A 24,781-nucleotide genomic window follows, 5' to 3' on the forward strand; every position below is an offset into this window, starting at 1 on the left:
TCTATACCTCTCGCTGCCTTGGTGAAGCAGCCAGCATAATCAAAGATCCCAGCCACCCAGGTCATTCTCTCTTCTCCCCTCTCCCATCAGGCAGAAGATACAGGCGCCTGAGGGTACATATCACCACGCTCAAGGACAGCTTCTATCCCACTGTGATAAGACTTTTGAACAGTTTCCTTATACGATGAGATGGACTATGACCTCACGATCTACCTTGTTGAGACCTTGCACCTTATTGTCTACCTGCAATGCACTTCCCTGTAGCTGTGACATTTTACTCTGTATTCTGTTATTGATTTTACCCTGTACTACCTCAATGCACTGTGTAATGAATTGATCTGTACAAATGGTATGCAAGACAAGTTTTTCACTGTACCTCAGTACAAATGACAAGAATAAACCAATACCAATACTTACTACAACAGAGCAAGTTGCCATTCAGCCCATTTGGTCCATGCCAGCTCCCTGCAAAGCAATCCATCAGTCACCATTCCTCTTTCCTTTTCCCCTGTAGCCCTGCAACGTTTTCTCTCACACACACTAAAGTTTTTTTTAAAAATTATGTGCACTTAGATTTGCTCCTGATGAATTTGTGCCACATATGAACTGGTCACCGAAATGGACCCATAGTTTTGAAGTGCTCACATAAGTTATCAGATACAGCAAACCCTATCTAAGAAACTAGTAAATGGACGACAACAACCACGGAATACATATGAATAAGGAATGGTTCTGAAGTCCACAGGGTTAAATATATATACAAGCTTTCCTCACAAGAGCTGAGAATAGGATGGAATCCCCAATGCCTGCCCTCATTAATGACCCCCTCCTCCCACCATGAGAAAGGAAATCATATTGTTTGATCTGGTAATTAATCATAAAAAGGACAGCTGATGCACTTTCTCCCCTTTCTCAGTTCCTATGCGTGCTAGTTCTGGATGAAAGGCAAACATTCCCTTGTCAAGAATCTCAAAGCTCCAGATGTTCCATGTTGACTTTGATATTTACTGACATTTCTGAATCCATGGCCCTCTGAATAATAAAGAAAACTTTTGCTATCTCTAATTGCATTGCAGTGAGTCTGAACTCCCTAAGGGTGTGCACTTACACAAAGATACTTGATATTAAGTATTCTGAACATGACTTGAAGAACTTTGAAGTACTGTTTTGTTTTGGTCTCAGCAGATAAAATACCATATGTTTCTGATATTTCCCCACAATTAAATTGCTTTTGCAATTATTTTATTCCATATATTCAATTTGATATAAATGGTTTCTGTAATTCAATGGGTAAGTAGTGGGGATTCCATACTATTTTCTTTGTAAAATGAAGATAAATGGCCATTAACATTCACCAAATGAATAATGTTGGACTTCACTTCCTGGGAGTTGTGGGCCTGCATATAGAATCACAGAATCCTTGAAACTTATATCCCATGTTACACAGACTTACACGGGCTATTGAAGGTCCCCTAGTATGATAAACTGTAACACTTTATTCTGCATTCTGTTATTGTTTTCCCTTGTGCTACCTCAATACACTGATGTAATGACATGATCTGTATGGATGGCATGTAAAGCAAAGCTTTTCAGTGTACCTCGGTACATATGACAATAATAAACCAATTTACATGTCCAAGTGACCAAAAAGTATTGAAACTATTCTTACTATCCAGCTCTGGGTCCTTTGCCAAGACCTGGATAGATTGGGCATGTACAATTAAAAGTGTTGAATCCAAATTTCTAATACACTTTTCCCCTTCAACTACTGCACAGAAAGAGGCTAATTTAGCTCATCCAGGTATTCGTTAAACATGACAAAAGGTTTCTGCCTCAACCACACCTTCAGTCAGAAGTTCCAGACCCCACCGTTCTTTGGATGAAAATGTTTCCTCAACTAACATATGAAGCTTTTATTTATTACCTTAAATTTATGCCCCCTTATTATTGAATTATGGAAAACATATACCCCATTTAGACTTCTCACAACTTTATGCAAGTCAATTAAATCACCCTTCAGTCTTCCTGTTCGAAAGGATACAACCCTAATAAACCCAATTTCTCCTCACAATTAAACTTCTCCATCTCTGGCAAGATCTTAGCAAATCTCCTCTGATTTCTCTTCAGTGCAATACATCCCTCCTGTGATACGACGACCAGAAATATATGCAGTACCCTGGCTGTGGCCTGACTTGCACTTTATTCTGACTCCAATTAGAACTGAGAGCTTCTCAAACTATATCATGTTTAAACTTGGAAAAAATTAGGAGTGGTACTGTCGATCCTTTGCTTACATTTGAAGATATTTGGAGTCCATTTATTCAATATTTTCACATGATGTAGATCCCCTTTCAATAACTTTCCATCTTAGAGGAACGGAGTTGACGACATAATATTGCTCTGTTTCTACTGAGAAATTTTAGCCCAGTATTTTTTTCTTTTTTTTTGTTTGTTTTTTTTGAAATTTTTTAATTTTTTAAATTTTTTTTGTTCAGTTTATATTGTTTCCAATTTTTCTTATTGATTTGGGTTTTTTAAAATTTATATAATAAATATTTTTCTTTCCTTTCTTTTATATTATATTCGTTTACTAAGAGATCATTGAATCTACAGATTTTTTTATATTTTATTGTTCTTTATGATTATCTATGCCATGATTGTTGTCCTGATCTCTTTGTATTACATATATAAATATTGATGCTATATATCAATCTGTATTGATTTGAAAACTAATAAAAAGATTGAAAAAGAAAGAAAAGAACTGAGAGCCATGGTTCCACTCTTTTGAAATTGAATTAAGTTTATGGCCCCAAGTCTTAAACCTTGATGGAGACAGGCTGACTTGATTTCACACACGCAGCCACCAGCCACATCTCTCTCAGCCACATTGACACTCCATCTCTCTGTTGTCCTTATCTTAGAGGACAACAGGGAGATGGGATCCACCTGATGTGAAACACAAGACACGTGTACTCTGCACTCAAGACAGAGGGCAAGGATGGCTCATCAGAGGATAGGACCTGTTTTACTGCAAAACATGCAGCTTTGGGTTTTAATTGACAGGTTACAGAAAAATTGGGTCAACACAGATAACGCACTGACTGTATTAGCAAGTTTTTGAGAGTTCTTTACTATATTGCTACACAGAAGCAGATTACTGTTATTTATTATTTGAAATAATAAAATGGATTACGAGAATGACCCCGGGAATAAAAGGGTTAACATATGAGGAGTGTTTGATGGCTCTGGGCCTGTACTCGCTGGAGTTTAGAGCGTTGAGGGGGGAATCTCATTGAAACCTACTGAATATTGAAAGGCCTGGATAGAGTGGAAGTGGAGAGGATGTTTCCAGTAGTGGGAGAGTCTAGGACCAGAGGGCACAGCCTCAGAATAGAAGGACACTCTTCTAGAACAGAGATGAGGAAGAATTTCTTTAGCCATAGGGTGGTGAATCCGTGGAATTCATTACCACAGATAGTTGTGGAGGCCAAGTCATTGCGTATATTTAAAGCAGAGTCTGAAAGGTTCTTGATTAGTAAGGGTGTCAAAGGTTACAGGGAGAAGGCAGGAGAATGGGGTTGAGAGGGAAAAATAAATCAGCCATGATGGAATGGTGGAGCAGACTCGAAGGGGTGAATGACCTAATTCTGCTCCTATGTCTTATGGTGGTGAAGGCATGTGACATGCACAGAATATAAAAGTTGCAACTTTATAAAACACTGGTTAGACAGCACTTGAAGTATTGTGTGCATTTACGGTCACCACCCTATTGGAAGGATATGATTGTGCTGGAAAGAGTGCAGAGGAGATTCACCAGGCTGTTGCCTGAATTGGCAGACTTCAGTTTGAGGAGAGATTGGATAGTCTGGGCTTGATTCCACTGGAATGAATGAGGCTGAGGGGTGACCTGATAGAGGCATATATAATTAAAAGAGGCATAGATAGGGTAGATGGGCAAAATCTTTTTCCCATGGTAGGGATATCAAAAATAAGAGGGCATAGGTTTAAGGTGAAAGGAAGTTTTAAGGAGGATTTGAGGGGAAAGTTTTTTTTTATATATATTTACAGAGAGTGGTTGATATCTGGAATGTGAGGAATGAGGCTGTGTCTTGTTACTTGATATGAAATTATCTACATCATTATTTATAGAGTCATAGAGTTGTACACACAGAAACAGGCCCTTCAGCCCAGCACATCTATGCTGACATTTACCCATCTATACTAATCCCATGTGTCCACATTAGATCTATATCCTTCTATGATTTGCTTATTTGAGTGCCTGTCAAAATATCTCTTAAATGTAGTGAATGTATCTGATTCCTCCCCTCTTCAGTATTGGTGTTGGTTTATTATTGTCACTTGTACCGAGGTACAGTGAAAAACTTGCCTTGCATACCGATCGTACAGGTCAATTCATTACACAGTGCAGTTACATTCAATGTAACTCAATACTAACTCAATGTAACTACCTGTTTCTGTGTTGTACAACTCTATGACTCTATAAATAATGATGTTGATAATTTCATATCAAGTAACAAGACACAGCCTCATTCCTCAGTTTATGAATTCTTTTCAGAAGGCATTTAAGAGCTAACCACAGGTGGATATGATGTCATGTACAGGCTAGATTGGGCAAGGATGGCAGATTTCCTTCCCAGAAAGACATTAGTGACCCAACAGCAACAAACAATCTGCTGCAGGATCTTGATGCAGGATTTCGACCTAAAGCATCGACATTTCCTTTCCTCCCACAGATGCTGCTCGACCAGCTGAGTTCCTCCAGCAGATTGCTTGTTGCTTCAGGTTCCAGCATCTGCAGTTTCTTGTGATACCATTAGTGAACCAATATATTTTTAAGCAACAATCCAGTAGTTTCAACATTATCATTACTGACACTAACTTTTTATACCAGATTTATTTAAATATTTCAAGTTAAATTCCTCTGTCATCATTTGGATTCAAACTCCTGTCCCCCGATCAATAGTCCAGACTTGTGGATACGACTCCAGTCCCTTAACATCCTATCAACACTTCCTTTGAGTAATCTACTATGTTTTGTCATCTACAATATCAGGATACAATATCCATCACTGCACTATTGGGAATACATAATGCAGCAAGAACTCATACAATGGTATCAAAGGAATCATCAGCCTCTCAAGCACAGAGACACAAGAGACTGCAGATGCTGGGATCTGGAGCAAAGGACAAACTGCTAGAGGAACTCAGTAGGCCAGGCAGCATCAGTGGAGGCAAAGGGATAATCGACATTTCAGGTTGAGACCCTGCTTCAGGACTGAGATTGTAAAGGGGAAATAGCCAGTATAGAGAGTTGTGGGGGAGGGGGAGGGGGAATGCAGAAGCTGGCAAGCGATAGGTAGATCCAGGTGAGGAAAGGTTGAAGGGCTACCTTTGAAGTACAAATATTACTTACTGTATGCTATCCAAATGAGAAGACGGTAATTGTAACTTTGAGCGACCACTTTGTGAACTCAGAAGTAACAATTTGTTTATGTAGTACAAAACTTGCTCTTCATTTGAAAAGGGTGACTCTATTTGACAAATCATAAGGCTTAGTGTATCTAACCAAAGAGAAATCTTCAATAAACACATCCTAATCAGTAACATATTATTCTTTCAACACCTCAGCATATAAATGAGAACTTTACCAATGGAAGCTAATGTGCATCTTATCAATATTAATTGATACTATGGAGAGTGTGAAGCCACTGTACAATTATACAGTAAAACAAAACCTTTGTAACTCTTATTTACATAAGATTAGTGTCTGCGAAGTGCATCCTGTCTAATTGGACAATACGTAAATTGGTCTCCAAATCAGTTTGTGCATCTAATATCACTAACTTTTGCATAAGTCTATAAATTTTGAGAAATTAGTCCTATGTTTGTGTTATATTCTACCAGAGGATTTTAAAACCTGCAGAGCAACTTACCACAGTCCTTTCTCCTCCAATCTTCAGGCTATTAGTCCAATTTTACATCAAAAGTAACTACTTTTTCCTTGACTTTGGTGCCCAAATTACTAACTTGTTTTAAAAAACATTTGGAATTGGAATGGGTTTGTTTTTATCACATGTACTGAGGTACGGTGAAAAACTTGTTGTGCATACCATTCATAGAGATCAATTCATTACACAGTACATTGAGATAGTACAAGGTAAAACAATAACAGAATGCAGAATGAAGTGTACCAGCTACAGAGAAGGTGCAGTGCAGGTATACAATAAGGTGCAAGGTTATAACAAGGTAGATTGTGAGGTCAGGATTCCATCTTATCCTACTAGGGAACCATTCAATAGTCTTATAATAGCAGGATAGAAGCTGTCCTTGAGCCTGGTGGTATGTAATTTCAGGCTTTTGTATCTTCTACATGATGGGAGAGGGGAGAAGAGAGAATGTCTGGGGTGGGTGGGGTTTTTGATTATGCTGGCTCTTTACTGAGGCAACTAGAAGTGTAGACAGAGTCCATGGAGGGGAGGCTGGTTTCCATGATGTGCTGAGCTGTGTCCACAACTCCCTGCAATTTCTTCCTGTCACTGGCAGAGCAGTTTCTATACTAAGCCATGATGCATCTAGATAAGATGCTTTCTAATTACCTAATGCAATAAACTCCTGCAAAAAGAGGCACTTATATTTGTTTTAAATTTGGAAATTCAGAAAAAAATCTAAAACTTAGGAATTGTGTCTCAGAACAGCATTTGCAAAGTGTATGTTAAAACATTTGAGGAAAATGGCTATGGGAATCCTCAACACGTTTAAGCTGTGTCCCTTCATCGTGATTCAAATAGGATGTGGCAAATTTGTGTGGTTTGTAAATGATTGCTACATTTAGCAGGTCACAAACGCATGGGAGCCTATATTAGGAAAAGTTACAAGAACTGCAGTGAGCACCTCTTAAAGAAGAAAGGCACATGCTATATGGAGTAGTGAGAGCTTTTTTTAGTGAGAGAGACTTTGAAGAATTGTGAACCATCAGAGGGAGCAAGCATCAAGCTTTTCAGACAATACATTACAGGTTTTTGTGCAAGACATGGTGTGGTGGAGAAACATTTGATATCTCCATGCACATCCCAGTGGAAAGAATTTTGCAGGGAAAAGTTACTCAGCAGAAGATGATGATAGTTCTGACACATGCTGTCAAAGTGAGCCAGTTCAACTTTAAATGGCACATATCTATCATCTATACCAGTCCCCTCATCCATGGTTCACTACACCCTGATCACTGACCTACCAATGATCTCTCGCAGCTATTACTCGACTTTTCCTATACTTTAGCTCATACCTAGGATTGTCATAGGCATAACATCCACAACAAAGGCCACAAAAACCATGACAAGTAAACATACTGCAGGTTGGTCATTGACATGTTCTCCACTTTTCCCGGAGGAGAAAATGGTGCATAACAGAAGTCAGCAGGAAAGACTTGAGGAGGACAACTGCACCCACGTTTTAAATTGTCATGGAGAAAATAGAACAGTCCATCTCCTTCTATTTTCATCTCTTCCAGATAGATCAGCTGTGACTAACAGGCCTTCCATCACCGTCTCTAAGCCAGCACTACTTGTGTTATTCAGTCTTCATCCTAACAAGGCATTCCCTGTGTTCCCTTCCCCCTTCTCAGCAGCTTAAAACATGTTTGATTTTTTTTAACTTTTCCAAGTTCTGATGCAAGTTCATTAATCTTAAATGTTTAATCTGTTTCCCTCTCCACTGATGCTGCCCCTCCCGATAAGTATTTTTAGCATTTTCTATTTTTCTTTTACATTTCCAGTATTTACAACATTTAAAACACAATTTGACAGGTACATGGATAGAAAAGGTTTTGAGCAATATGGGTCAAATGTAGGCAAATGGAACTAGCTTGGATAGACATCTTGGTCAGCATGGATGAGTTGGGTCCAAAAGGCCTGTCTCCATTCTGCATAACTCTTTGACTCTATGACTCGACCTGCAGATTTTATCTTTCCCTTACATCATGATTTTAGCAATATTAACAAGCTAGTAGTATTAAAAAAAAACCTTGGATAATATACATTTTGAAGTTATCCTAATTATATAAATTTTAGGACATCTGCCAATCAAATAAAAATACTGAAAATAGTTTTATCCAAATCTTTACACTCATGATACTTTGGGAAATATAGGAGCGACTAAGAAATGCTTGTGAGAATAAAACTTCTAGAATATTTTTTGGCTATATTTCCATGAATGGAGCCCCTCGCAGCCATAGCTGGAGCCCATAATGAGTCAGAAACCTAGAGATTGCTTACCAGCCATTGTATAATTTATTTGCTAATCTGGTTTTGTAATTATTTTTCCTTTGTTTAGTGCAGCAGAATACAAATCCACTGCACCCAGCCATTAAGAAGTTGATTCATTGAGAAGTCATCATCCGAGCCCTGTCCCTCAGGATATCTACTCTCCGAAGCAGGGAACAGTCTCTGAAACCTACTGTTAATTAGTCTTCAGATCATTTTCATATCATTATTTAGAATTAGCTGATACAGAAATGCCTTTGGAAAAATCAAGGATGAATGCTGGTAAAGTTTAAGAAAGTAACCTCCAGATGTTACAACAATGCAAAAGATTGGTGAGAAGTCTACAGACCAAAGGTAAGTTTAAAGTGCAGATGCTGAAGGAGTGTTTTTAGGTTTTTTTTTTAAAAGATTTGTTTCAAAGGAGAGTTAAAAACAAAATTATTTCAGAAACAGAAAAATGCTGTCCACACCATGGGTACTTTTGTGTGGACACATCTCTGAACTGAATAGATACTTCCAGGAAGCTGTGGGCAGAACAAATACAAATAGCTCCAAAATATAAGGCCCAATATTGTGACAATGTATATGACCTGATTTGTAAGATACTGGTTCCGTCACAACTTGAATACTGCATCCAGTTATGGTCATCACACTTTGGGAACAATGTGAAGATCCCAGAGAGGCTGCGGGAAAGATTGACCAGAACAGTCCCAGGAATGAGGGATTTCACTGAGAGTGGAACAGAGAAGCTGAGGTTGTTCTCCCAATAGCAAACAAGGTTGAGAGCAGATCCGACAGCATACAAGATTATGATGGATTTAGGTAGAGTTAATAGAAAGCTGTTCCTATTAGTCAGTCATACAAGGAGCAGAGGCTAGAGATTTAAAGCAATTGGGTGGGGGTAGGGCTGGGCAGAAAACCTGAGGGGAAACATTATTCATTACGATCTGAAATTCATTGGCTGTAAGGTGTTGGAAATAGTCAGGGCTTCTAAAGAGATTTACTTTAGAAAATACACTTTAGGAAATACAATTTGCAGAGTGACAGGGGAAGATGGAACAGAACTCGATTGCTCTACACAGACTCAAAAGACTGACTGGACTCCTGTGATTTAACATTTCTAAAATTCTAAAGGTTGCTGGCTTGGAACGATGCTGTGGTCTAAAAAATGGGTGATCTTGTTTTTTCCACCAACCTCACATGTTTTAAATAAAGTCAAACTGCATTTTTTTTTGCTAATTTCACATATTTTCATTGTACACAAAAAAAACTTCGAGAGGAATTCTTCAGGTATTTCTCGTAATTGTTTGTGCTTTACTTGGAATGAATTCAATTCGGAAGCCATCCCACTGATGACTTCTTATTTCTCATTTCAGTAAAGTGCAATAAATCACCCTTTGGCTTGAATGAGAAAGAAATTTACTTTGACAGCATATGTCTGACAGATTAATTCGCCAGCTGTCAATTGTCAGCAAAAAGACAGCTTGAAAGGCTTCTGCACATTGTTGTAATTTCTCCACTCTAAGTAGTGCAGCAAGATTTAACAAATCTGCCTGTCCAGTAATGTTAGCAAACAGAGAGCAGTGAACATGACTTAGAATGATAAAATCCAGAGCGCCATCCTCCCACAAAGAATGGGAGGCTTTCTTTGTTAAAATATGCCGACTTCCTACTGAAAGCTCAGGAATGGCAACAAAAGGACGTTTAACCTAAGAAGAGTGTGATGCTTTAAGGAGCTTTGCCCCATCTTACTGCAGCTTGAGAGTGGTCAGCAAAATCACGTAAACAGCAACAAGATAGTCATATGAAAAGTGAAGTTTTGGGATTACGCCAATGCTTGTCCTCTGAGCACTGCTGGACAGATATGCCAGCTCTATTCTGACACAATGTTCTGAGAGGATTAAAAAATCATCTGCTCTTTATCAGGTTCTGACGGTTACACCATGTGAACATAAGAAACAGGGGCAGGGGTCAGTCCCCTGATCCTGCTCTGTTATTCAGTGGGATCATGGCTGATTCAATCTTGGTCTTAACACCACTTTCTCGTTATCCCCCCTCCTCCTTAACTCCCTTGTAGTTCAAATAACTATCTGCACCATGAGTATATTCAATGACTCCACTTCCACAGCTCTCTGAGGTGGAGCATTTCAAAGGGTCACAATCCTCTAAGAGATGAACCTTTTCCTTGTCGCTACCTTAAATGGGTGACCCTTTATTCTGAAACTATGGCTGCTGGTTCTAGGTAACCCCTGCTGGGGAAATCATCCTCTGAGCATCCATCCTATCAATTTACTTCAGAATCTTATGCATTTTAATAAGATACCTCTCATTCTTCTAAACTCCCATGAGAATATGTCCAACCTGCTTGACCCCTCTTCATTCAGCAAATCTTCATCGCAGAAATCAACCAAGTAAACCTTCTCCGCACATCCTTCTTTAAATATACAGACCAAAACTATCTTCAGTACTCCAAGTGCAGTCTATCTTGCGTCCTGTATCAATATATCAAATCTTCCCTACTTTTATACTTCATAGCCCTTACAATAATGATCAAAATTTCATCAGCTTTCCAAATTTATTGTTGTTTCTGTAAGTTAATTTTGTGTGTTTCATGTATTAGGTTCTTCAGGTTCCTTTCTATCACAGCATTTTATAGTCCGATTCCATTTAAATAATAATTTACATTTTCATTCTTCATTGCAAAGTGCATAATATCACAATTCCCATTCTATACTCCATCTGCCAACATTTTACACATTGACTTAACCTATCTATATCCCTCTGCAGGCTCTTTGTGTCCTTTCACGACTTGCTTACCAACCTATCTTTGCATCATCAGCAGATTTGGCTACCGTACACATTGTCCCTTCATACAAGTCACTAATATAGATTGTAAAACATTGAAGCCCCAGCCCTGATTCCTATGGCACAACACTGGCTACTGATTGCCAATCCAAAAATGACCCATTATACTCCTTTTTAGCCAATCCCCTATCCACGTCAAATACTACCCCAACCCCTTGCTCTTATCATGTGCGGTGACCTTTACGTGCCACCTAATGGAATGCCAGCTGCCAATACAATTACACACCTACTGGATCTTCTTTCTGCGCACTCTTTGTTACATCATCCCTTTCATAAAACCACGTTGACTCCACTTGATTGTCTTATGATTTTCTTATGATTTTCTAAATGTCCCACTTTTATCTCCTTAATAATGGATTCCAGCATTTCCCAGTGATAAAATGTTAGGCCAACTGGCTTATAGTTTCGTACTACCTCCCTCCTTTCTTGGATAGTGGTGTTGTTAATTGTGGTTTCTCAACTCTCTGGGACCTCCAGAATCTTCATCTTGAATAAATTCAATGACTGTTTCCACAGCTCTCTAGGGTTGAGAATTCCATAGTCAAACTCTTCTTCATCTTCAGCTTAAATGGGTGACCCGTTATTCTGAAATTAGCAATACATCCACTTCTTTTAAGACCCTGGGTTGCAGGCTATCAGTTCTGGGGACTTGCTAACCTTTAACCCCATTAGTTTGACTTGTACATCTTTTCTGGAATTACAAAGACGTATGGGTTAGTAGGTTAACATGGGCGTAATTGAGCGGCATGGACTCGTTGGGCCGGAAGGGCTGTATAAATTTTAAAAAAGATTGTCTTAAATTCCTTCTTCGCTACAACGCCTCGATTATTGGGATACTTTTAGTGTCTTTTGTGAAGAACATCCAAATAACTTTTTCCATCAATTCTCTATTTCTCATTCGTAATTCCTCAAAACCATCCTCTAAGGGACCAATGATTATTTTAACTACTCTCTTTTTATAGACTTGTAGAAGCTCTTACTAGTTGCTTTTACTAGTTTCCCACCTTTGTATTTCAGGCAAAAACTGAACATTAAATTGTACCATGCAATGATTACTATTTCCTGCGAAATGCTTTACAATGAAATTATTAATTAATCCTGTCTCATTACACAATACCAGATATAAAATAGCCTGCTCCCTGCTTGGTTCTGCAATGTATTGCTCTAAGAAACCATACTGACTGTACAACTGAGGTTGCGGTGACCTTGGATCTGGAGTGCAGTAGCCATTAGTTCTGAACCTTGTTCCCTTGGTTACTTTTACCAATTTGATTTGACCACCTGGAAATCAATTCCCATAAGAGTTCAGAATAGAATGTCCATTTTGGGGATTTGGTGCAGGGCATTGGAATGACACAGCCTGCCCAATGGAGCCAATTGAGTGTAATTAGGTTTCAATGCTGCCCTTCACAATTCAGACTCGCCCAGGATCAGACACATGTTCAAACTATCCCTCATTTCCTGAGGCGGTGTTCTAACCATAACCTGACATCCACACTCAGTGCCATGTGTCGACACATATATGCTCTTAATTTCTCATTACAACAATCCTGACTCACTCTGTCTCAAAGCTCCATTTTATTCTTCACCACATCCACTGCTGCAACACGCACCATTTTTTTCATTTCATTCTGACATCTTCCTTTGTGCTTCAGCCTTCATTTGCTGGTGTGGCTCCTTCTTCTGCTGCAGGTATTACTTTTCCATTTGTGATGGGCTTTTCTTTACCAGTTAAGCAGGCCCTGAATATTAACATTATTCCTATCAACACAATGGACTCAATATGTGCCAAGAGGAAATGGAAACCTTTAAGACACTTCCAAAAATGTTCATTATTAACATCAGCCAAAGACATATCAGAGGGCTTCTCCTAAAGATACGGCTGAAGATCCTTGTGAATTGCTATAGAGTCACAGAGAGATAGAGCACAGAAAGACACTCTTCGTCCCACTGGGTTATACCAACCAGCAACCACCCATTTACATTAATCCTACATGAATCCCATTTTATTCTCACCACATTCTCTTCAACTTCCTCCAGATTCTACCACTCACCTACACACTAGGATAACTTTACAGCAGCCAATTAACCTACCAATCCACCCATCTTTGAGATGTGGGAGGAAACTGGAGCACCCAAAGGAAACCCACGTGGTCACAGGCAGAACGTGCAAACTCCACATGGACAGCACTCGAGATCAGTATTGAACCCGGGTCTCCAGCACTGTGAGGCAGCAGCTCTGCTAACTGTGTCATTGTGCTGCTCTGTGTCTCGAATGGATGTTGCATTGAATTTCTTTTCCATTGAATTTTCTTGCTTACAATGCCTCAAGGTGATCTGGATTTGGATGAGAGAAACTGGGCAATGGTCTAAGTGACATTCACTCCAAGACACTTCCAATCAAACCTGACTTATGTTGTTCTGGGACAACACAGCCACAATGCTCATTCTCCTCACACCTTAATTCACCCATATGGGAGAGAGAGAAACAGCCTGGGAATGGAGGGCAAAACAAAAATAATGGGAGAATCTGAAAGGCAGAGAAAACAAAAGGCTAGAAAATACACTGGAAAGGAGTGTGACTGTGTTTAATGGCCTGCATCTAAATGCAAGGAGTATAGTGAGTAAAGGTGGATGAGCTGAAGGCACGATTAGACACAATGAAGTACGATATTGTATAAAGAGAGGCAGGAATGGAAGCTCAACATTCCTGATTACAGTTGAGATAGAGAGTAGATAAAAAAGGAGGGGAGAGTAAGGTGGTAATATTGCTTTAAGAAACAATCACAGCTGTGAGAGGGAATGGTATCAGAGAAGGATCATCTAGTGAGGGTATACGTAATGCAAACTTTGAAATAGCCTGCGGGAGATAAAAGAGCAAATGTGCAGACAAATTTCTGACAGATGAAAGCACAAGGGCAGTAACAGCAGGAGACTTCAATTGTACCAATATTATTTGAGATGTGGTCAAGGTAAGAACAAAAGAAACAGAAACTGGAGGAAGCCATTTGGTCCCTTGTACCTGCTCTGCCATTCAACAAGATCACAGCAGAAATTTTACTGCACCATTGCTTTCTGTACTAACCCCATCTCCCCTGATTCTATTAATATCCAAAAGGCATAGAGAGCACAGAATTCCTAATATACATTGAGAGAAACATTTTCCAGCCACAAGAGAGGGAATTGTCTGGACTTGGTTTTGGGGACTTAAGTTGGCAGGTGGAATGACAGCACTTTTATGGCAGTGATTGTAATCGGGTCAGATTCAGCCTAGTTATGGAAAAGAACAAAGATTACATAGCAGGGAAATTTCTAAATTGGGGTAAGGTCAATTTTACCAAACTCTGAAGTAATTTCACAAAAGTGGAATAGGAAGAGCTATTTGAAGGTGAGTCAGTCTCAGATCAATGGGTGGAATTTAGGAAGGAGATTTCTGGGTTCAAATATACTCCTGCGCGGAAAAGAGTGGCACTGACAAATCCAGAGCCCCCTGGATGACGAGGTGCATGGGTGGTAGGGTAAAGCAAAAAGGAGAAACTAATGTCAGGCACAAACAGCTTAATATGACAGAGAACCTAGAGTTACAGAAATAAAAGGAAGTCAGGAAAGTAAAGAGAGGGCACGAAAATATAATAGGAAATAAAATCAAAGAATATATAGTATGTTTAATATGTACAAAAAAGCAATAAGATAACTAAGGGAAGAGTGGGGACAATTGCAAACCGAAACATTAACCGGTATATGGAAGCACAGGGTGTGGATGAGATTCTAAATGAATATTTTGTCATTGCTTTCACAAAAGAAGGGGATGATGCCAAAGATATAGGTGTGAAGGAAGAATGTGAAATATTAGATAGAATAAAAGTAGTGAAAGAAGAAGTATCAAGGGGTTTAGCATCTTTGAAAATGGATAAATCACCAGACCAAGGTGAAACATATCCAATGCTCTTAAAAGAAGCAGGGAAGTAAATTGTGGCCACTGTGACCCTGTACAAGTGGTTTCATTTTCCCAAATATTAACTGGGATTGCTTTAACGTGAAAGGCTCAGCGGGAGTGAAATTTTGGAGCTGCCACCTTCAAGGATCTTTAGACTTTGGTGTGCAAGTCCAAAGTCCTTGAAGGTGGCATTGCAGGTAGATAACATGGTTAAGAAGGCATATTGGAGGCTAAGGCGGCTAATGGCTTTCATTAGTCGAGCACTGAATACAAGAGCAGGGAGATTGTGCGCCCATTTTATAAAACACTGGGCAGACTTCAGCTGGAGTACTGCATGCAGTTCTGGTCACCACACTGAAGGGAAGATATGACACTGGTGGAGAAGATTCACTAGGATATTGCCTGGGATGTAGCATTTCAGTAACAAGAGACTGGAGAGGCTGGGTCTGTTTTCCCTGGAGAGGAGAAAGGGACATGATTGAGGTATATAGAATTATGAGGGGTATAGATAGGGTAGACAGCAGGAAACTCTTCCCCTTATCAGAAGTGAATAAAACTAGATGACATAGAATTAGGGTAAGGGATAAGAGATTTAGGGGGAATCTGAGGGGAACCTTTTTTCATCCAAAGAGTGGTGAGTACCTGCAATGTACTGCCGGAGAGAGAAGTGGAAGCAGAGTCACCGACAGCACTTAAGCTGTGTCCAGATGAACACTTCGATCACCTCGGCATGGTTGGGCATGGGCCAAGTGCTGGAAGATGGGATTAATGTGGATGAGTGCCCACTGTTTGGCATGGATGTAATGAGCTGAATGGGCTATTTCCATGCTGTATAATCTATGACTTTAATATAAAACTCTATTTAGAAAGGCATAGAATAATCAGCATGGACGTAGGGGGTATATTTTTCATGGCACTTGGGACATGTCACCGCTGGCATAAATTATGTTGAAATAGAAGAAAATGTCCTTGACCTATTAAACAAGTTCAACCTAATTCTGTAATTGAGTGAGTAGGCTTAGCAGAAACGAACAAACAGCTCACTGAAAGTTTTCTCAGGCATAAAGGGACAATAGGCTTGTTCCTAAAGCAATTAACCTCTGCAGGAATGCAGGAAGAGGTGATAGCTTTGGAAATAAAAATGGTCAGCAGAGGGAATGTGGCAAAAAAGCAAGCCTGTTGAGCACCAATAACCTCTGAAGGGTTGTTACACTGATTGGTTGAATCACAGGGATGTTTTGTTATGATTGGATATTGACTCATCCCTGATTGTTCAAGAATTAACAGTTAAATATTTATTGATTGGTCAAGAAAATGGTCATCTATGATCTGTAACCTTGAAATTAGATGATACAGGTCACATGTAATTATGGCTAGGGTACAACAATTACTCCATGAGTTATGTTAATTCATCTTAGAACTCTGTATCTGGGCAGCTTCCTTGCTTATGCTCCAATAAACTGGTGAGTTCAGGAACAAAATTTGACTGATTACTGAGGAACTACTCCCAGAACAATGGATATATAGCAGCAACATTATCTCTTGACTCCTGAATTCAATTCTATGATTGAGGAAGGACAATACGCCATATGCCTTCTTAACCACAGAGTCAACCTGTGCAGCTGCTTTGAGCGTCCTATGGACCCGGACCCCAAGATCCCTCTGATCCTCCATACTGCCAAGTGTCTTACCATTAATCCTATATTCTGCCATCATATTTGACCTACCAAAATGAACTACTTCACACTTATCTGGGTTGAACTGCATCTGCCACTTCTCAGCCCAGTTTTTCATCCTATCTATGTCCCGCTGTAACCTCTGACAGCCCTCCACACTATCCACAACACATTCAACCTTTGTGTCATCCGCAAACTTACTAACCCATCCCTCCACTTCCTCATCCAGGTCATTTATAAAAATCACAAAGAGTAAGGGTCCCAGAACAGATCCCTGAGGTACACCACTGGTCACAGACCTCCATGCAGAATATGACCAGTCAACAACCACTCTTTGCCTTCTGTGGGCCAGCCAGTTCTGGATCCACAATGCAATGTCCCCTTGCATCCCATGCCTCCTTACTTTCTCAATAAGCCTTGCATGGGGTACCTTATCAAACGCCTTGCTGAGATCCATATACACTACATCTACTGTTCTTCCTTCATCAATATGTTTAGTCACATCCTCAAAAAATTCAGTCAGGCTCGTGAGGCAGTACCTGCCCTTGACAAAGCCATGCTGACTATTCCTAATCATATTATACCTCTCCAAATGTTCATAAATCCTGCCTCTCAGGATCTTCTCCATCAATTTACCAACCACTGAAGTAAGACTCACTGGTCTATAATTTCCTGGGCTATCTCTACTCCCCTTCTTGAATAAGGGAACAACATCCACAACCCTGCAATCCTCCAGAACCTCTCCCATCCCCATTGATGATGCAAAGATCGTCGCCAGAGGCTCCGCAATCTCCTTCCTTGCCTCCCACAGCAGCCTGGGGTACGTCTCATCCGGTCCCGGCAACTTATCCAACTTGATGCTTTCCAAAAACTCCAGCACCTCCTCTTTCTTAATATCTACATGCTCAAGCTTTTCAGCCTGCTGCAAGTCCTCACTACAATCACCAAGATATTTTTCCATAGTGCATACTGATGTAAAGTATTCATTAAGTACCTCTGCTATTTCTTCCGGATCCATACACACTTTCCCACTGTTACACTTGATAGGTCCTATTCTTTTGCGTCTTATCCTCTTGCTCTTCACATACTTGTAGAATGCCTTGCAGTTTTCCTCAATCCTGCCCACCAAGGCCTTCTCATGTCCCCTTCTGGCTTTCCTAATTTCCTTCTTAAGCTCCTTCCCGTTAGCCTTAGAGTATAAGACTATCCAGATCTCTAACATTACCTAGCTCTCTGAACCTTTTGTAAGCTTTTCTTTACAACTAGATTTATGACAGCCTTTGTACACCACGGTTCCTTTATCCTATTGTAACTTCCCTGTTTCATTGGAACATGCCTATGTAGAACTCCACACAATTATCCCCTGAACATTTGGCACATTTCTTCTGTACTTTTCCCTGAGAACATCTGTTCCCGATTTAAGCTTCCAATTTCCTGCCTGAGAGCCTCATTGTTCCCCTTACTCCAATTAAACACCTTTCTAATCTGTCTGTTCCTATATCTCTCCAATGCTATTGTGAAGGAGATAGAATTATGATCACTATCTCCAAAATGCTCTCCCACTGAGAGATCTGACACCTGACCCGGTTCATTTCCCAATACCAAATCCAGTACAATCTCTCCTCTTGTAGGCTTACCTACATATCATGTCAAGAAACCTTCCTGAACACACTTAACGAACTCCACCTCATCTAATCCCCTTGCTGTATGGAGGTGCCAATTGATATTTGGGAAATTAAAGTCTCCCATCACAACAACTCTTATTATCACACCTTTCCAGGATCTGTTTCCCTATCTGCTCCTCAATATCCCTGTTACTATTGGGCGGCCTATAAAAAACACCCAGTAAAGTTATTGACTCCTTCCTGTTCCTAACCTCCACCCACAGAGACTTTGTAGATAATCCCTCCATGACGTCCACCTTTTCTGCAGCCGTGACACTCTCTCTGATCAACAGTGCCACTCCCCCACCTCTTTTACCTCCCTCCCTGTCCTTTCTGAAACATCTAAAACCCAGCACTTGAAGTAACTATTCCTGTCCCTAAGCCATCCAAGTCTCTGTAATGGCCACCACATTGTAGCTCCAAGTATTGATCCAAGCTCTAAGCTCATCCGCCTTGTTCACAATACTCCTTGCGTTAAAACAGACACATCTCAAACCTGTCTGAGCACGTCCCTTCTCTGTCACCTGCCTATCCTCCCTCTCGCACTGTCTACAAGCTTTCTCTATTTGAGAGCCAACCGCCTCTTCCCCAGTCCCTTCAGTTCGGTTCCCGTCCATTGTCACATCCATTCCATGTCTACATTGGTTTCATATTTTTATACTGTGGTAATTGCATTAACTGTCATCTCAGAACCAAGAAAATCCCCCTTTGGATAACCTGTGATCTTTAGGAAAAGAAAGCTCACAACTCTTAAAGAGAAGGTACTTTATGCTTGCTGGACATGCAAGTTCATTCACAACAAACTACAGTGATTCAGCATGGGAAAAAGCATGCATCAAGGTTCTCTGATGCTGCTTGATCTTGGTGGAAGAGTTGGACAGGAGGAAGGATGTCCAGGATCCATAGGAATGGATGAAACAACAAGGGAGCAGTGAACAGATAGCAATAGAGCTTAATGATAGGATTTTAGCCTTAAAGACATATGCACAATCATACTCTAACCCCTATGGAGATGATGATGCAGGCTGTTATGGGGATAGCTATCATTATGTCACAGTTAGTCGCCCACTGAAATTGACAGATTCTTCAAACCAAATCTTCCCTCATGCATCCCATTTCCCTGTCAGTCCACAGTTTCTGATTTATGAACTGCAGGTGGTGTATGCATGCACAGCAACACAATCCAGTGGTTCTTCCTGGGACCCACACTCTCCAACCTGCAGTTAATACTGGAAGGCCTAAGAGACAGAAATGGTGAAGACAGCATCACACTTCCAGCCACTGATTAGGTACAGGCAGTGCACAACTTAGAAGATATCATTGTGATAGGATCGCCAGGTAAAAAGCAGTGCTATAGCCAGGGCCAGGGACAATGGTAGTGCTGGTGGCGGCTCAGAAGCAGAGGTTGTAAGTGTGATCAAGTGTGGAGAATTCAGACGAGGATTTTAATGGCTCAACATACAGTTAAAAGCTGATGTATGTAAACAACAAAATGGATATGTGTTGGTGGCCTAGCAGAAAGTCTACCCTCAACAATAAGGACACAGAGGATTCAGACACAACTTGGTACATGGCAGTACATAAAGCTTGGAGCAGTCCAGGTCCAACACGGGACAGATGGCAATATCAAACAGCACACCTGATGTGCTGACCAATTCCATCAACACATTGGAGGAACAGTGTATGATGGCTGATGTATCAGCTCCAAAGCAGTACAAGCAGATTCCACTGACAGTCAAAATATTGCAATGCAGTCTCAGATTGCTGTCGTGCAGGCACACCTGGTTACTGTGAGAGCTCAAATGGTTGCCATCATGCTTGTGGATTCTAGTTTTCATAGGGAATTCTAGGGTGTCATAGAAGTCCAGCATTCTGTTCACCAGAATGTGGTCCTTGGCATGCTATGTGTTGGAGTTATGGAGTTGCACTTGGTAGACTTCGGTATAACCTCCAAGTGAACAAATACTCCTGGTTGAATCCGGGTGAATGATCTCGACCCAAAATGTCAAATGTCCACTTCCCTCCACAGATGCTGCTTGACCTGCTGAGTTCCTCCAGCATTTTGTCTTTTGCTCCTGGTAGAGCACTTCCTACCCTACCTTTTCTACCAGCTTACTTTTTTTTCTCAAGGACCTCAGCTCAGTCTTCCAGTACAGGTCAATTCCAAGATCTGTGAACAACGGGTTCATGCAGAAGCATTGTACACAAAGACTTTTGCGCTAGCTTCCCCACTTCCTGCAGGTATTTGCAACTCAACACAACCATTAGAAGATACAAAAAATATGTAGAATTATGGCAATAAATAAGGAACTAATGTGTAGGTAGTGGATTTCTTTAAAGAACCATGTTTAAGAGTAGCAGGGTATTTCTTGTTAATTAATCCATGTTCACTTGCTCTTGGAACCTTAGAATGGTGCACACTGATTGATGCCATGACCTGCCTGCCCATTGAATACGAAGTGTGGGCTCGCTAATCTCTTTAGCGCAATGTTACACAATACACTTTCAGTCATAAATTATATGTCTAAAAAACTAGGTGTCACTAAGGTAAGCTTGAATATAGAACATATTTCATTATCGTCAGTATCTAAGTCACCACCTAACATCATGTGGGAGCACTATCTCCTTGAACCATTACAGTCCTTGTGGTGAAGGCTTGGGACTGTGAAAGATAGCTGGGAACTGCTGCTGTCTGATTTTTTCCAGAAGCGCGGGTCAACTTTGACACAACCATATTCTTGTGGAAGGAAAGATGGAAACTAAATGCCAGTTTGCAGATTACACCCATAACCAGACAAGAATTTCTTTAAAGTTTTGGGATGGTGGATCCCCATCACTGAAAGGCTTCAGACTTGAAAAGTTTTAGACAGTAAACCACTACACTGTTTACTTTTAACTTTTACTACGATGAAGCAAATGACAAATGTTTTGCTAAACAGATCCAGGGCAAAATTTGATCACAATATGTGTGCACAATAAAAGCATTTACAGAGATGGCCAGCAAAACTGATCTCTCACTGTTTGCAGGCTCTAGACAAGGAAAAAAATGTTTAAGGTTGCCAGCTTTGTCATTCCAGTCTGGAAGGATAATCAGTGAACATCTCAATCCCTGAAGCTTTGAGCTTCTGAATGCTTTCTCCACAGTCTGTCACCTGTGTTCTTACCTCTCCTTTATTTTTCCTGTGAATTACCATGAAGTTTAGTCGGAACAAAACCATTAGCTCATTTTGCACTGGCCACAGTAATCCTTCAATTGCTGCACACCACTAACTACACATTTCTTCAAGAGCCATTAACTGCACTGTGGGAAAATCAGCCTGTCACATGATAACACTGAACATCTAATCCAACTGCTGGAGGTGAATTTAACTTCTGAAACTAAGTACACCTTTGCAATATAAAGACAAAGCCATCACTCAAATATACAATAAATTATAATGAATTATGCAACACATATCACATTGCTTTAAAAAGGGATTAGTTTGGGATTGATGCAGGGCTGTGAGGAGATAGTGTGGCAGTGGGATTAATTCGGGATTGATACATGCCTGTGAGTAGACAGCAAAGCAGTGGGATTAGTATGTGATTGATAGAGAGTTGTTGGGAGAAAGCAGGGCAGTGAAATTAGTTGGGAATTGATACAGGACTGTGGCAAGAGAATGGAGCAGTGAGATTAGTTTGGTATCCATATAGGGGTAGGGAGAGCATGGGATGGTGGCATTTGTTTGGGATTGATACAAGGCTATGGAAAGACAGCAGTACAGTGGGATTGGTTTGGGATTAATACTGCATTGTGGGGAGAGGGCAGGGCAGTGGGATTAGTTTGGGATTGATACAGACCCAAGGACAGATGAGACAGTGGGATTATTTTGGGATTGATACAAAACTGTGAGAACACAGGGAAGTGGGTTTAGTTTTGGATTGATACAGAGTTGTGGGGAGAGTGGAGCAGTGGGGTTCATTTGGGATTGATTCAGGGGTATGGGGATAGAATGGAATTAGTTTGGTATTTATATAGGACTGTGGGGAGAGAGAAAAGGGATTACTTTGAGATTAATACAAGGCCGTGTGGAGAGATGGTCTAAGAGGCTACAGTCCATGGGATCCAGGAGAAGCTGGCAAACTGGACTCCAGATTGTTTGGTAATAGGAAGTAGAGGGTAATGGTGGAGGGTTGTCTTTGTGATCAGAAGCCTGTGACCAGTGGTGTACCATGGTGATCGACACCGGGACATTAATAATTTGTTATGAATGTAGGAGGTATGATTAGTAAATTTGTAGTTGACATGAAATTTACTGTTGGTACTGAAGTTGCTATTCATACGCTACAGGATGATATTGATTGGTTAGTAAAATGGGCAGATGGGAGATAGAATTTAATCCTGATAAGAGTGAGGTGATGCATTTTGGAAGGACTAATAAGTGTAAAAACACACACAATGAATGGTAGGGCCTTAGGGAGTATTGAGGAACAGGGGGTCCTGAGTGTGCATGGCCCAGCATCCCTGAAGGTGACAGCGCAGGTAGAAAAGGTGGTGAAGGCATATGGGATGCTTGCCTTCATTAGTTAGGTTATAGAATATAAGGGCAGGGAGGTTATGGTACAACTTCATAAAACATTTGTTAGGCCACAGCTGAAATACTGTGTAAAGTTCTGATTGTCACTCCTTAGGAAGTACATGATTGCATTGGAGAGGATGCAGAGGAGATTCACAGGGATGGAGCATTTCAATTATGAAGAAAAACTGGATAGGCTGAGCTTGTTTTCCTAGGAGTGGAGAATGCTGAGGGGGAGACCTGACAGACCTATACAAAATAATGATGGGCATAGATAGGGTAGTTAATACCCTACAGAGTATAGATAGATAGTAGGAAAATGGAGTACAAATAGTAGTAAACTCTTCTCTATACCAGAGGTATCGAAAATACAAGAGCATAAGTTTAGGGCAGGGGGTAAAAGGTTTAGAAAGAATTGAGGATAAACCTTTTCACCTCAAGGGTGTTTGGAATCTGGAATGCACTGCTTGAGGGGATGGTGGAGGCGGCTACTCTTGCAACATTTAAGTAGTATCTGGATGAGCACTTGAATTGCCAAGGCATAGACGGCTATGGACCAAGTGCTGCTGATTAGTATAGATAGATAGTTGATGGTCAGCATGTGGGCCAAAAGATCTGTTCCTGTGCTGTTTGACTCTATGACTCAAAACTACATTTAATTCTTCCCAATTTCTTTCTTTGGCAATATGGCACAGTGACATCTAGTACATGCAAAAGCAAAACAAAGCAAATAAAAGCAATTTGTTTCTGTAAGGCATTCAACTTAAAAAGTACTGTTAGCACCTTTGTGATATTAAAGATAAGATTCCTTTATTAGTCACATGTGCATCGAAACACACAGTGAAATGCATCTTTTTGCATAGAGTGTTCTGGGGGCAGCCTGATAAAAAGGAACTTGTTGGTTAGGAGATCAAATTCAAACATAAGAAAAGAAAGAGGAGGCACCAGCTAAGTGATGAGGTGTGTCTGAAGACTGCTGTTTCTACTTTACAGCAAAATTAAAATACAACCCAGACTGATGAAGTGACAGTAATCTCTCCCTGACAGCTGTCAATATTAAATAAGTCATGGTAATGTCAATCTGGTTTCTCGAGTGTAAGACATGGCAGAACATTGGACCTAGCCTGGCATTCAGTTGGCTTCATTCAATAAGATTATTAGGTGTAGAAAGCAGGTGAAAAATTTCATTGGCACAGTTGGAAAGCTGGAGGCAAGGTAAAGGCTTTCACCTACAACTCACTGTACTGTGGTGGATATAATTGTGAAGTGATATTAGTGCAGAAAATGTTCCGCCTGCGGCAGAGATATTGGTAATCTCATTCAGCTGAATTCTCACTCAAATAGAAGACAGCACTTTGATGTTAGAACAGATATCAATAGCACACATACCATGTAAGAAGTATTGCAAATGATTTGTGGAATTTTACGACTGTTTGTTCTGCTCCCAAATCAGATAAGTCAGTTTAAGTATGCAGAACAGCTCACCATTCTGCAACTGTTACAGGCAATTTAATTAAAGAAAATAGCCACAGGGTTTAGTGTCATTATAATTCTATTCTGATGCAATGCAACTTTGGTCTGGCTCAGCTAGAACATGGTGGAATTGGTGCAAGGTTAACATGTTAATTTTTTAGTTGCACTGTGTGTCTGAAAACAGTGCAATTCCAATACTGTCATTGCCAAATCTGAGTGTGGAATGTAACTGCTGCAAATATTGCTAAGTATTGGAACTGTTAGTTCCTCTCCAGCATCGCTGGGATATTATGAGTCGGTTTGATTTTTCAGGTTATTTGTTTTCAAAGAA

Source organism: Pristis pectinata, chromosome 21 (assembly GCF_009764475.1).
Source record: "Pristis pectinata isolate sPriPec2 chromosome 21, sPriPec2.1.pri, whole genome shotgun sequence".
In the NCBI taxonomy this organism is placed as follows: Eukaryota; Metazoa; Chordata; class Chondrichthyes; order Rhinopristiformes; family Pristidae; genus Pristis; species Pristis pectinata.